The sequence below is a fragment of the Eschrichtius robustus genome, chromosome 15 (genome assembly GCF_028021215.1).
Source record: "Eschrichtius robustus isolate mEscRob2 chromosome 15, mEscRob2.pri, whole genome shotgun sequence".
In the NCBI taxonomy this organism is placed as follows: domain Eukaryota; kingdom Metazoa; phylum Chordata; class Mammalia; order Artiodactyla; family Eschrichtiidae; genus Eschrichtius; species Eschrichtius robustus.
In genome coordinates, this window is record NC_090838.1 from 70526781 (window position 1) to 70538784 (window position 12004).

Sequence of the window (12004 nt, forward strand, 5' to 3'; positions counted from 1 at the left end):
CCCACCCCTGCCGCTCTCTCCCATCGTCACTCCCTCGAGCTGCCCCACGAGACCTCCCAGGGAGCCTCTGAACCCCTGGGCGCCTGCGTCCTGTGGCTGTTGGAGCTGCTGCCCAGTGCGCGTGCCCCCACCACTCTCACCCGTGAGAGTGGACGCTTCCGTCGGATTTTTTCTCATGCGTTTCAGTTGATGGTGATGTTTACAAAAGGCGGCACGTGCCCTGCTCAATGGAGGAAACCCCTCAAGTTGATATTTAGGCCCCTCCAGAAGTTTGATCTCGTCCACCAGTAACCTCAGGATGCTGTGCTCTGAAAGCCAGGTTGGCCGCCTACGGGCATCTGCAAATACAGAGGACTTCAGAGGCATTTCAGCCTCAAATTGAGTACTTGTACCTCCACATGGGATGTGACCTCAGCCCTTTGCTGCACCTCTGTAAGTGAAGTGGCACAGGAATACTGGTCTTGCCTGTCGTTGCCAAGGTTAACTGAATAGTGCATTGGCTCCCCTCGTGCTTAGGTGTTGAGTACATCTTGATTTACATACCAAGCCCTATTCGTGGGCCTCCTGATGCAGCAGTTCCCTTGGCTCTGCCCCTGTCGTCAGCTGCCCCTAGGATAACTGTGAGCCCTAGCCACTTCTCTGGTAGATTTCCCTATTCCCCCACTATAATCACACCTGAATAAGGCAACTCAAACCTTTCAGAGATGTGTCCTGAACCTCTTGTTTTCTGAAATACCTATCTGGTGGTTGTGAGACTTAAGGCCAACCTCCCCAAGAGACTTTTTCTATTTCTCCTAGCAAACCTAGACTCATCTTCTGTCATCTTCAGCTCTACTCAAATTGTGTTCTTTCAACCCAGACCTCTGACCCTGCTTTTTACTTCTGCCATTTCATCCTCACTCCTGCTTCCTTTCATAAATCCATAAATCTCTTTTGGCCTTCCTAGCCCTGGGCCAAGTTCCTTCCTCTTTCCTCAGTTTTTACCCCTTTCCTTCATTCTCCCATCCAACTTTCAGTCCTTCCTTTCTCATGCAGACTTTGGTTCCAACCTCATCAAAAAAAAAAAACAAAAACACGCCACACTTAGCATCTCAAAATTCAGAAGGTTGATTACTCATCTCTTAATTCTATTACATTTATTTATTCAGTTCTATTGTTTTAAAATATATCAAAGTAAATAGAGAAATTTATACCTATCTTATCTATATATGGAAGAACAGCTGGTACCCAAGGTGGCACCAACAGTCCTAGCAGGTCTTACTTTACATATATGTAGTAGTCAGCAATTTCCATTTCTTTTTCCCTCTCAATGAAAAATTGCAGTTTCCCCGAAGAGGTGTATCTGGCAGCATTCTCACGTTGTTGAGCCCGCCTCTTCATGGCTTCTCGCTCTGGCCTCTGCTCGTGTTCGATGGGCTTTGACATTACTGGCTCAGGCACGTTGGGTTCCCTCCATGGAATTCGTTGCTTGCTGAGGTCTTGGCATAGAAGTTGGGTTTGGAGCTTGGGTGGGGACTGGCGCTTAGTCACAGCAGGGGGAACAGGCTCCCGCTGGAGAGAAGTGCAAGATGAAGTTTTGTAGGGTGCAGGCCTAGGAGCAGCAGACTGAGGGACACGAGGCTGGGTATGGTTGGTCCAACCCGGTTAGGTTGGGTTGGTCACAGTTGGCTGAGCTGGTTTGTCAGGACCTGGCAGAGAGGCAGGAGCTGGCTGGGCTGAATTGACGGCAGCAGGTTGAGCTGAGTCAGTAGAACCAGGCTGGGCACGGTAAGCCACAGCAGGCCGATGTGAGGCCAGAGACTGTGGCTTCCAAGGAGCGGGTCGAGATTGAAGCTTGTCCCAGGCAGAAAAAGGCAGAGGTATCAACTTGACCTTCCCAGGAGGAGGCAGCTCATACTGGGATGGAGATGGACACTCTGTTTCAGCACTGCTGTCTGGTTTCTGGGCTTGGACTTGAGTTTTCTCAGGACTCTTACCCTCACGTGGGGTATGCCGCCATGGCTGGATAGCTGAGGGTGGCTGGGGGTCTTTGGGGTTGCTTGAATTTCCCAAGACCCGACAGGAAGAGAGCCCAGTTTTCTTATCATTCTTCTTCCCCAGTGCATGAAGAACCTTCACAGACTCCAGCGTGCGCACGCCAAGGGAGGTTCGAGGCTTTTGAAAGCTCTCTTGGAGAAGCTCAGTTTGGTGTTCCTTTCGCTTCGTGTTGGGGATTGCTGGTTTCTCTTCTGCCTTGACTTTGTTCCCTGACTGCTTGTTCTCTTCAGCCTTGTTTCTTCCTCTGGTCCTTTTGGTCTTTTCCTGCCCATGGCTCTTAGTTTTGCTGATCTTTCTGGATGCAGCTTTCTGAGGTTTGCCTTTAGAGTGCTTGGCCGTGTTCACAGGAGCCCTGTCACTGACTGCAGCGTTGCATATAACCACTTCCCCCCTAACAGCACTCTGTATTCTTTGGCTGGATTTTGGCCTTGGGAGCACCACTGATAGGCTCAGAGGCTTTCTGTTTGTTCTTCCTGGGTTGATCAGAGGGAACCTTTATGACACGTGGCTTTTCCTGCACCTGATTCACCTTAAAGGCTCTGGTATCTTTGGCTTTGATCACGTTGGGACCATGGGATTGATCAAGATCTTTCAAAGAACTAAAGAGCTCTGGTATCTTTGGCTTTGATCACGTTGGGACCTTGGGATTGATCAAGATCTTTCAAAGAACTAAAGAGCTGGGGAAGGTGAATATCCTCCGCCAGTGTAGTAATGTCTGCAAAACCACTGCTAGATTCAATCCCATTTTCAAGTGTCCCTAGGTCCTCACGACTCAGGCTGTTCTCTCCCAGATCAGCATTTTCAGAACCAGGCTGCTCCTCTTGTCTGAGGGGACCGGTGTAGGCCAGTGGCTGGTGAATATCAGGGATTTCTAAAGGGAGTAGTGGAGGATCTTGGTTTTCTTTTGGGATGTGTTAGGCATCCAGAATCTTTGAAAGCTTGGTTTTAATATCATCCACGTTCTTACTCTCTATTTGTCCCTGGCTTGGAGCTGGAGGCAGGGCCAGGAGACGACTGGCACTCTGGACTGGAGCTGTCACTGAAATGTCCCTAACTTCAGGTGGTGGGTTACTCTTAAGTATCTGAATATTTCTGCTACTACAGGGCTTGGGGAGTTCTTGAGTTTATGTCACACAAAATGTCTGGCTTGGAGGTTGCAATCCCAGGGAATTTTTCATCACCAGGGATGTCTCCGTCACTACAAAGGAATGAAGGTAAAAGTCAGTCCCTGGTAAGTGAGATGCCCCCGCTAAACTCCAACACAGCAATCATGTACCGTTCAAGGTACATGATTGCTGTGTTGGTGTTTAGGGGCAAGATGGGCGAGGCATTTCTAGTAACTCTTCTTAAGGATCATGGACAATGCCCTATGCTACGAGATAAGCGGTGACTGTTGTAATTCTTACTGGTAATCATTTCATGTCACTGATTCTTGGCTTTCTTTGTATTTCATAGGATTGTTATAAGTCCAATACAAAATGAGTCTTATTTTTAAAAAACTGAAGTGTTTTACAAAGCCTAGCATTCTCATGTAGAGTCCTTTCAATTCTCCCCACTTTCCTGAGAGGCTAAGAACACTTCACACCATGAACTAGGAGAGGGGGTAGAGCCCTTTCTGATGAAATATATCAACAAAGACAGAGTCTTAGCCTGCTTGCTCTGGACAGGATCTCGGACCACAAGGTCTTAAATCCTGGTATAAATTAAGGAAGTGAGGACAGTTAAACTGGCACTATCATAACAAGAGTTCTGAAACACCTTCCAAAGAGACTGTAGCAGTAGATCAGGGAAGGGAATGCTACAGTGTGGTAGTACAGGGTGAATGATCGGCTACAGCAGTGAAAACTGTGGTACCTATTGGTGTGCTCTCGGGGTTCTTGTACATGTAGCATAGATGACCTTTACAGTGTCCCTCCCACCTTCCCACCTGCATTAGGTGTTTTTTTTTTTTTTTAATTTGTTTATTTATTTTTTGAACTTATTTATTTTATGTATTAATTTTTTTGGCTGCACTGGGTCTTCATTGCTGTGCACAGGCTTTCTCTAGTGGCGGCTAGCGGGGGCTACTCCTGGTTGCGGTGTGCGGGTTTCTCATTGCGGTGGCTTCTCTTGTTGCGGAGTATGGGCTCTAGGCACGTGGGCTTCAGTAGTTGTGGCTCATGGGCTCTAGAATGCTGGCTCAGTAGCTGTGGTACATGGGCTTAGTCGCTCCACGGCATCTGGGATCTTCCCTGACCAGGCCTCAAACCCGTGTCCCCTGCCTTGGCAGGTCGATTCTTAACCACGGCACCACCAGGGAAGCCCTAGGTGTTCTTATATAGAGTCTAAAAACAGAGAGCACTGAGTGAAGGTAGTGCTTATTAAAGGCTCAGGATCTAAATTCTACCTGTCTCTACACCACTTCCCAGCTGTAGATTTGACCCCATTTTTGAATGCTGACCTCATTCTTCAACTTTCTTGCTGTTTGTGGGGCTTGCACTTTGGCATTTTCTTAAAAGCTAAACATAAACTTACCATATGACCCAGCAATTCCAGTCCTACGTATATATGCAAAAGAAATGAAAACATATGTCCACAGAAAAACTTTTACAAAAATGTTCATAGCAGCATGATTCACGTTATCCGAAAAAAAAAAAAAAAAAATGAAACAATCCAAATGTCCAACAACTGGCAACTGGATAAACAAAATGTGGTAGAGCCATACAATGGAATACTAACCAGCAATAAAAAGGAGTACTGGTACACACTATAACAAGGATGAATCTTGAAAACATCATGCTAAGAAGCTAGATGCAAAGACTAGATATTATATAATTCTATTTACATGAAATGTGCAGAAAAGGAAAAAGGCAGATTGGAGGTTGTCTGGGGCTGGGAAAGTGGATTGATTGCAAACAGGTATAAGGGACTTTTCTGGGTAACAGAAGTGTTCTAAAACTGGATTGTGGTGATGATTGCACAGCTCTGTAAATTTACTAAAAATAATTGAATTGTATACTTAAAATGGATGTATTTTATGGTATGTAAATTAAACTTCTATAAAGTGTTTTAAAAATCTCTGTAAAGATATGCAAGAACAAGTCACACTGAGTAGCTCTGGAAAGGAAAGATGGGTGCCTGGGAAACGGGAGAGGGAAGACACTTTATCAAATACTCCTTTATATATTTTTAATTTTGCACCATGTATTATCAGTTTAAGAAATGAGAATAAACAAAACAAAAACTTACAAGGAAGAGTGTGGCAATAAAGGTTTAATGGTTTTGGTGAGTTCAATAGGAGTAAAACATATGTTAGGCCATAGAAATGTTCTAGCTTACAGAAAGGAAGATGATAAATCCTCTGTCACCATCTGAAGCACAACATGCTTAGTTCAAAGGGACATGCTTAAAAACAGGATGTCAACAAATAGACCCAGAAGCTGTCAACTTAGGAAAGGGGAGTAGAATGGATGACCTGTGAGAAATGGTTCAAAGAGTGAAGACCTGAGGGAAAATACTTCACGGAAGGAAGTGGGGACCTGAGAGGTAGAAGATTAGGTCTCTTTTGTGCCTTCAGAGAGCAGAACTGGAAGCAGAGCCAGGAAATCTAGTACAGGCAGATTTTGGATCTTTTTAAGTTTTAAAACCTTTGCCAGCTGGAGCCTTAGACAAATGAAACAAGTTGCCAATGAGCGGCAAGTGAGTGGTGGAGCTGTTGAAGCAGAGGCTGGAGCACCCTGTGGAGCAGAGGCAGCGGAAGTGTTGACGGTCCCTTCCGAGAACGAGTCTGAGAACCTCTGGCACTTCCAAAGGACATGGTATGCACCGCTGGGTGTAAAGCACACATGTTTACATCTGATTAAATGAGGAGCCTTGGTGTGTGTGTTTCTGCTTCTAGTTTCAATCTTTCTGATTAAGTTCATTCCTGCCTATAAAACGGTAAACATTTAAAAATAGAAAATAGTCTAAAAAGAAATTCTTTCTCAACAAAATGTATCTAGTTAGCCCTCTAGGATGGTGAAAATCAAAAGGACAGACGACAACAAGTGTTTTCAAGGATGTGGAGAAATGGGAACCTTCATACATTGCTGCTAGGAATGCAAAATGGTAACAATACTTTGCATAATAGTCTGGTAGTTCCTCAAATGGTTAAATATAGAGATACTGTATTATCCAGAGTATATCCATTCGTAAGCATATGCCCAAAAGAAATGTAAAATACGTCCACACAAAAACTTGTACATGGATGTTCACAGCAGCTTTGTTAATAGTAGCCAAGCAGTGAAGAAATCCAAATGTCCAGTAACTGATGAATAGATAAGTGAAATATGTGCATTCATACAGTGGAATATTATTTGGCCATAAAAATGAATGAATACATGCTACAATGTAGATGAACTCTGAAAATATTAAGTGAAAGAAGCCAGTCACAAAAGATCACATGTTTTATGATTCCATTTACATGAAATGTCCAGAATAATGAAATCTATAGAGACAGAAAGCAGATTAGTAACCACAGCCGGGGCAGGGGCTGGGGCAGGGGTGGGAGATTGGGAGAAATGAGTGACTGCTAATGTACATAGAGTGCTTATGGTAGGTGTTGAAAATGTCTTAAAATTAAATTGGGGTGATGGTTGCACAACTCGGTGAATACACTAAAACACACTTAACTGTACGCTTTAAATAGGTGACTTTTATGGTATGTTAAGGATCTCAAGAAAGCTATAACAATATGTTTATTCATGTACGCAAACTGAAATACATGTCGATTATGAAGCCTTATTTGGAGAAAAAAGCTTCTCGGGCTCTCTGTTCTTACATCTTCTGTTACTGAATCAGGGGTACAAGAACAATGGAAGGTGACCAACAGCGTCATTTCCATTTAATAGTGGACAGTCCGAACAAAAATGTGGGCGCTGGGTATTGTACGTTTGGTGCAGCGCTACACACACTACAGCTAGGGCTAAGTGCAAACCGTCAGAACCGTGCCGTCACGCTAATTTGACTTCCACAGATTCAATCAATAACCACAATTCACAGGTCTGCACTGTGTGTGACAATTTGTGCTGAGGACCCACCATGGGATAGAACATAGAATTGTTGCTGAATTCATTTACAGATGCTGTCGGTAAACCACAACAATCCACTTTCCTTAGTCCGTGGGAGAGTTTCAGGCACTTCCTGTAATGATCTCATCATCCCTTAGCGCCTGGATGTGAATCAACCCACTCTGTTCTCTGCCACTGGGCTTACACATAAAGACTGAAGTGACTACAAGTCAACTCACATTATCAGCTACCATGATTTAAGCTTTCTGTTGCAGAGAGTCTTGAAAGGAGATACACACTGGCTGGCTTCTTCTGTTATAATTTCTATTATTGTGAGAGTAAACTCACCTGTTAATGCCTTATTACAACTGGGGAAAAAGTAACTGCCACCATCTCAGAGATGTTTCAGGCTTTTTGTAGTACTTTTTAGTTTAATTAAAATCTAGGTGAAATTCATTCCCATATTCATTGATCAAACAAACCATCATAGAGACCCAGGGGGAAAAAAAAAGCTTTTCAATTAAATAATGACTTTTTAGGTGGAAACTGAGCTTAGGAAAACATCTCTAATATAGGAAAAAGGCTGTATTTTCTTACGTCACCTTATACAGCTATTCTTCATGTATGAAGATTGTTATTGCTGACCTTCTGCCGGCAAGGTGCCTGCTGAAAGATGCTTTTCTTTCAGAAAAATGGGTTTATGCTAATTTATTTATAACCACTAAAGTTTAGGACCAGAGATACACATTGATAAGACAGAGTCAAAATTAGAAATACAGTCGATGACAGCAAAAGACAGTCTTTTCTTGTGAAAAGTTTTTAGATATGCACAGTTCAAACTGGCAACTGGCGTTTCAGTACTAAAACTTACTAGCTCGTCTGCCCCCAAAATAACATTTTGACATAGATTTAATTCTGAAAGGCAAGATTAGAACTTATAAAAGCAGGAACTAAGGTGATAACTGTCTATTAGTCGCCATCAGAAAATCAGAACTGGTCAATTATTTCTGCAAGTATGGTAGATGATAACTCTAATATATCCTCCCCCTCAAATCAAAAATGCATTGCGCCTGCAGAATGGTCCTCAGAAAATTTCTTTTCATACATGAATGAGTAAAGATTGCAGAGACATAACGAATCTGAATAATGCCAAAATTCAAAGTATGGCCATGAGACTGTAGAGCTAAAATGTAATGGAAGTACTTGTCATTAGAACCGAGGTCAAGAAACTAACAGGATGGTAAGGTTCCCAGATAGTGGCTGGGTTTGGGGTAGAAAAGAAAGAAAATCAAGAGCTAAAGTCCTCAATTAATATACAGGAAAAACTGGAAGGTTAGCAAATGATCATTAAAATCTTGTAGAGGGTGGTAGAGCTAGATGACTTAAGTCCCAAAGGATTTTCTATCAGGTTTGAAAAATTATGGTCTGGAAGTGACCCTCTCACTCTCTTTTCTTCTCTGCATTCTCTGAAATCTTTCCTCTTAGCTTTAGTATTTATGAGGATTATGATCAACTTTTTTACATGGATGCCTCTAAAATCTTTATTCCACTCATGACATACTCATGAGGTCATACGTAGCTATGTTTTTAGATATTTTCACTTGGATGTTTTGATCTAACTTCAACTTTAATCAATAAAACTCCTTCATATTTCAGTCAGAATTAGTTTCCTCTTCCAATCTCTCCATTTTGATAAGGTGTTTGCATAGTATTTTAGTTGCTTTGGGTAGAAATTTCAAAAGAACCACGGCTATTAATTACCAAGTCCAAGTGATGAGAGTCCAGCTTAGTTTCTTCTCATAAATTAATTTATGAATATCACTTACTTATTTAAAAATCTCTACTGACAATTAGCTAAACATTTGACAATAAAATTATATCTAGACACACAAAATAAATTCCGTGTGGATTAAGTGTTTAAATGCATTGCCCTCCACCCTAAATAAGTATAAAAAAAAAAAAAAAAAAAAAAAAAGATAATACTTTTTTATAATCTTGTGGTTGGGGACATCTTTCTTAGCATGGAAAAAAGAAATAAAGAAGTTGAGTACACAACAATGCTATTACACTATTAATACTATATAAATAATGCTCAAGAATTAATAAGAAAAATTCTTCAGAGAAAAATGGGCAAAGGATATAAGCAGCTAATTCTCAAAACAAGAAATGTAAAGAGCAATCTCTGAAACCTAATATTTAAAAAATGCAATTTAAAGCAATGAGTTTTTTCACACATTAGATTAGCAAATATTAAAAAGACTGATACTACCCATAGTTGGCAAAGGAATGAAGAAACACATCCTCTCATACTTTTGGTGGGCACATATATTTGTACAAAATTCCTGGAGGGCACATAGTTAGAGGTGGGGAGGTCTACAGATTACTGACAGTCTTTTAAATTTCTATTATTGATGATCAACTTAGGATTTAAAACTTCTTGGTCAATTCTGTTAATTTATATTTTCTTAGAAAATCACCCATCTAATTTAGGTTTTAAAATATATCAGTCTAGGGCTTCCCTGGTGGCCCAGTGGTTGAGAATCTGCCTGCCAATGCAGGGGACACGGGTTCGAGCCCTGGTCTGGGAGGATCCCACATGCCGCGGAGCAACTAGGCCCGTGAGCCACAACTACTGAGCCTGCGCGTCTGGAGCCTGTGCCCCACAACAAGAGAGGCTGCGACAGTGAAAAGCCCGTGCACCGCGATGAAGAGTGGCCCCCGTTTGCCACAACTAGAGAAAGCCCTCGCGTAGAAACGAAGACCCAACACAGCCAAAATAAATAAATAAATAAATAAATAAATAAAATCCAGCCATTCATATTAAAAAAAAAAAAGGAAAAAAAAATATATATATATATCAGCCTAAAGTTGCATACAGTAATCTTTTTTAAAAAAAACACTTCTTTGACTGTGGTTATACCCTTCCATACTATTAGTGTTGATCCTTTTCCTCATGGTCAGAATAACCAGAGATTTGGTCTATTTTTTTTTTTGAAAGAACCAGATCTTGGTTAAATCGATCAATTCTGGGGACTGATTTATAGAATGCTTATTTCAATTATTTCCTAGTTGAGTTTGTTGAACTAAAATATCATTGAAGGCTATACATTTTCCTCTCAATATAGATTTAGTCACATCCTGTAAGTTTTGGATATGTGCTTTTACTGTCATTAATGAAAAAAATTCTATAATCTCAATTTTTAGTTCTCCTATAGCCCAAAAGTTTAGCATGTTTTAAAATGTTTATTTAAGGAAGAAGTTATAGTTGTTAAATTCCAACTTTATTGTACTGTGGTTAGAGAATATAAGCTTAGTTAGAAATGTTCTACTTTGCGGATTTATCAACATTTTGCCTAAATGTACAGTTAATTTTTGTAAATATTCCGTGGGCATTTGGAACAACTGTGGATGCTGTGTTTTGGGAATAAAGTTTTCTATAGATACTTTAAATCAAACTTCTTAATATTGCTATTAAAATCTTCCATATCGTTTATCTGTTATATGTCAAAATCTGATAAAAACAATGAAAATATCCCATTCTTGTACTTTTGTCACGTTGTATATTGTAATTATGTCTGGATGAACATATGAATGCACTCTGGTTGAAAGCACAGCAGTAATTTTGGAAGTCTCTGAAAGACTCTTTCTTCCCTTGGAAATTACAGAGTGGAGATAGGGTAGATTCTCAAGACAAGTAACATTTAATTAAAAATGACCCAAAAACCCTACCTTTCCATGGTATAGAAACTTGTATTTCTAATCCAGAAAAACTATAAATTATTGGCAGAAAGGTGGAAGTATAGGAATTTTCATGCATTGCAGGTAGGAATATAGACTGGAAATTAATTTGGTACTAATGTAGAAAATTAAGTATACATATAGCTTATGATCCAAGATTTCCACTTCTGGGTCTGTGCAACAAAGGTAGTCTCACAAGGTCCATAAGGCAATATGGACAAGGATGTGCACTGCTGGTGTTTTGCCTTGTTAGGAATTGACGGCGACCTGGGTGTCCATTACAGGGAAAGTGCATAGGTAAATTGGTAGATGCACTCCATGGAGTACTATGCAGTGATCAGAAACCTGAATTAGATGTATGTATAGCAATGTGATGAATCTTAAAAATACAAGCTTAGTGAAAATAACAAAAATAATGACATACCTTTTATATAAATTGAAAATACATGACAACACAGAATACATATTTTGTAAGAACTCTTGTAAGCCAAAAGATATTTACATAACAAGGCCAGTTCCGATGGGAGGACAAGAATGAGGATGGGATATGGGAATGAAATTCTAAAAAGAGAGGCCATGAACCTAGGAGTATACTTAACTCAACTCTTGGCAGCTGAAGTTAAAAAAATTTTTTTAACTTTATCTTGGCATAGAAACTGCGTACTAATTCTATGCTTTCGCTCTGCTTCTAGAAGGATTTGTTATGACTAGATTGGAGGTTCAAACAGGTACTTTAGGCAGAAACTAGAACACAATGAAAAGCTTGAGAATTCTCTCTTCCAGCTCATAACTAACGTTTTATGTTTGATCAGTCTGGCTGAGGTCACTTTTTAATTAATGTCACAAAGAAATTTTTATGGTTTCATATTAGAAAAGATGTGCTTCTTGTTTAAAAAAAAAACATGAAAAATTAAAAAGAAAAAATGTATAATCCCATAATCTTAAAATAATCTGCTAATATTTAATTTTGATCCAGTCATATAAATACATGTAAATATTATATCTTGCTTTTTACCTCTTAGCATATAATGAAATTTATCCTTGGGTTCCAAGATACTGCTTTTGACTGTTGTTTCTCTCCATATATGTGTGATTGTGAAGAGTGATACAAAAGTAGCCTGTTTTATAAAAATGTAAGAAACACTGGTAAACATTTAATTAAATATTACTAAAGCTCTCATTTTATTCTCTCATGGAGATCT

General features: G+C 40.2%; 1 pseudogene; it reads right to left on the bottom strand.

Moving 5' to 3' along the window:
* Positions 1 to 1257: 1257 nt before the first annotated feature.
* LOC137777385 (uncharacterized protein C2orf78-like) lies at positions 1258 to 3922 on the bottom strand (annotated as a pseudogene).
* Positions 3923 to 12004: the final 8082 nt, after the last annotated feature.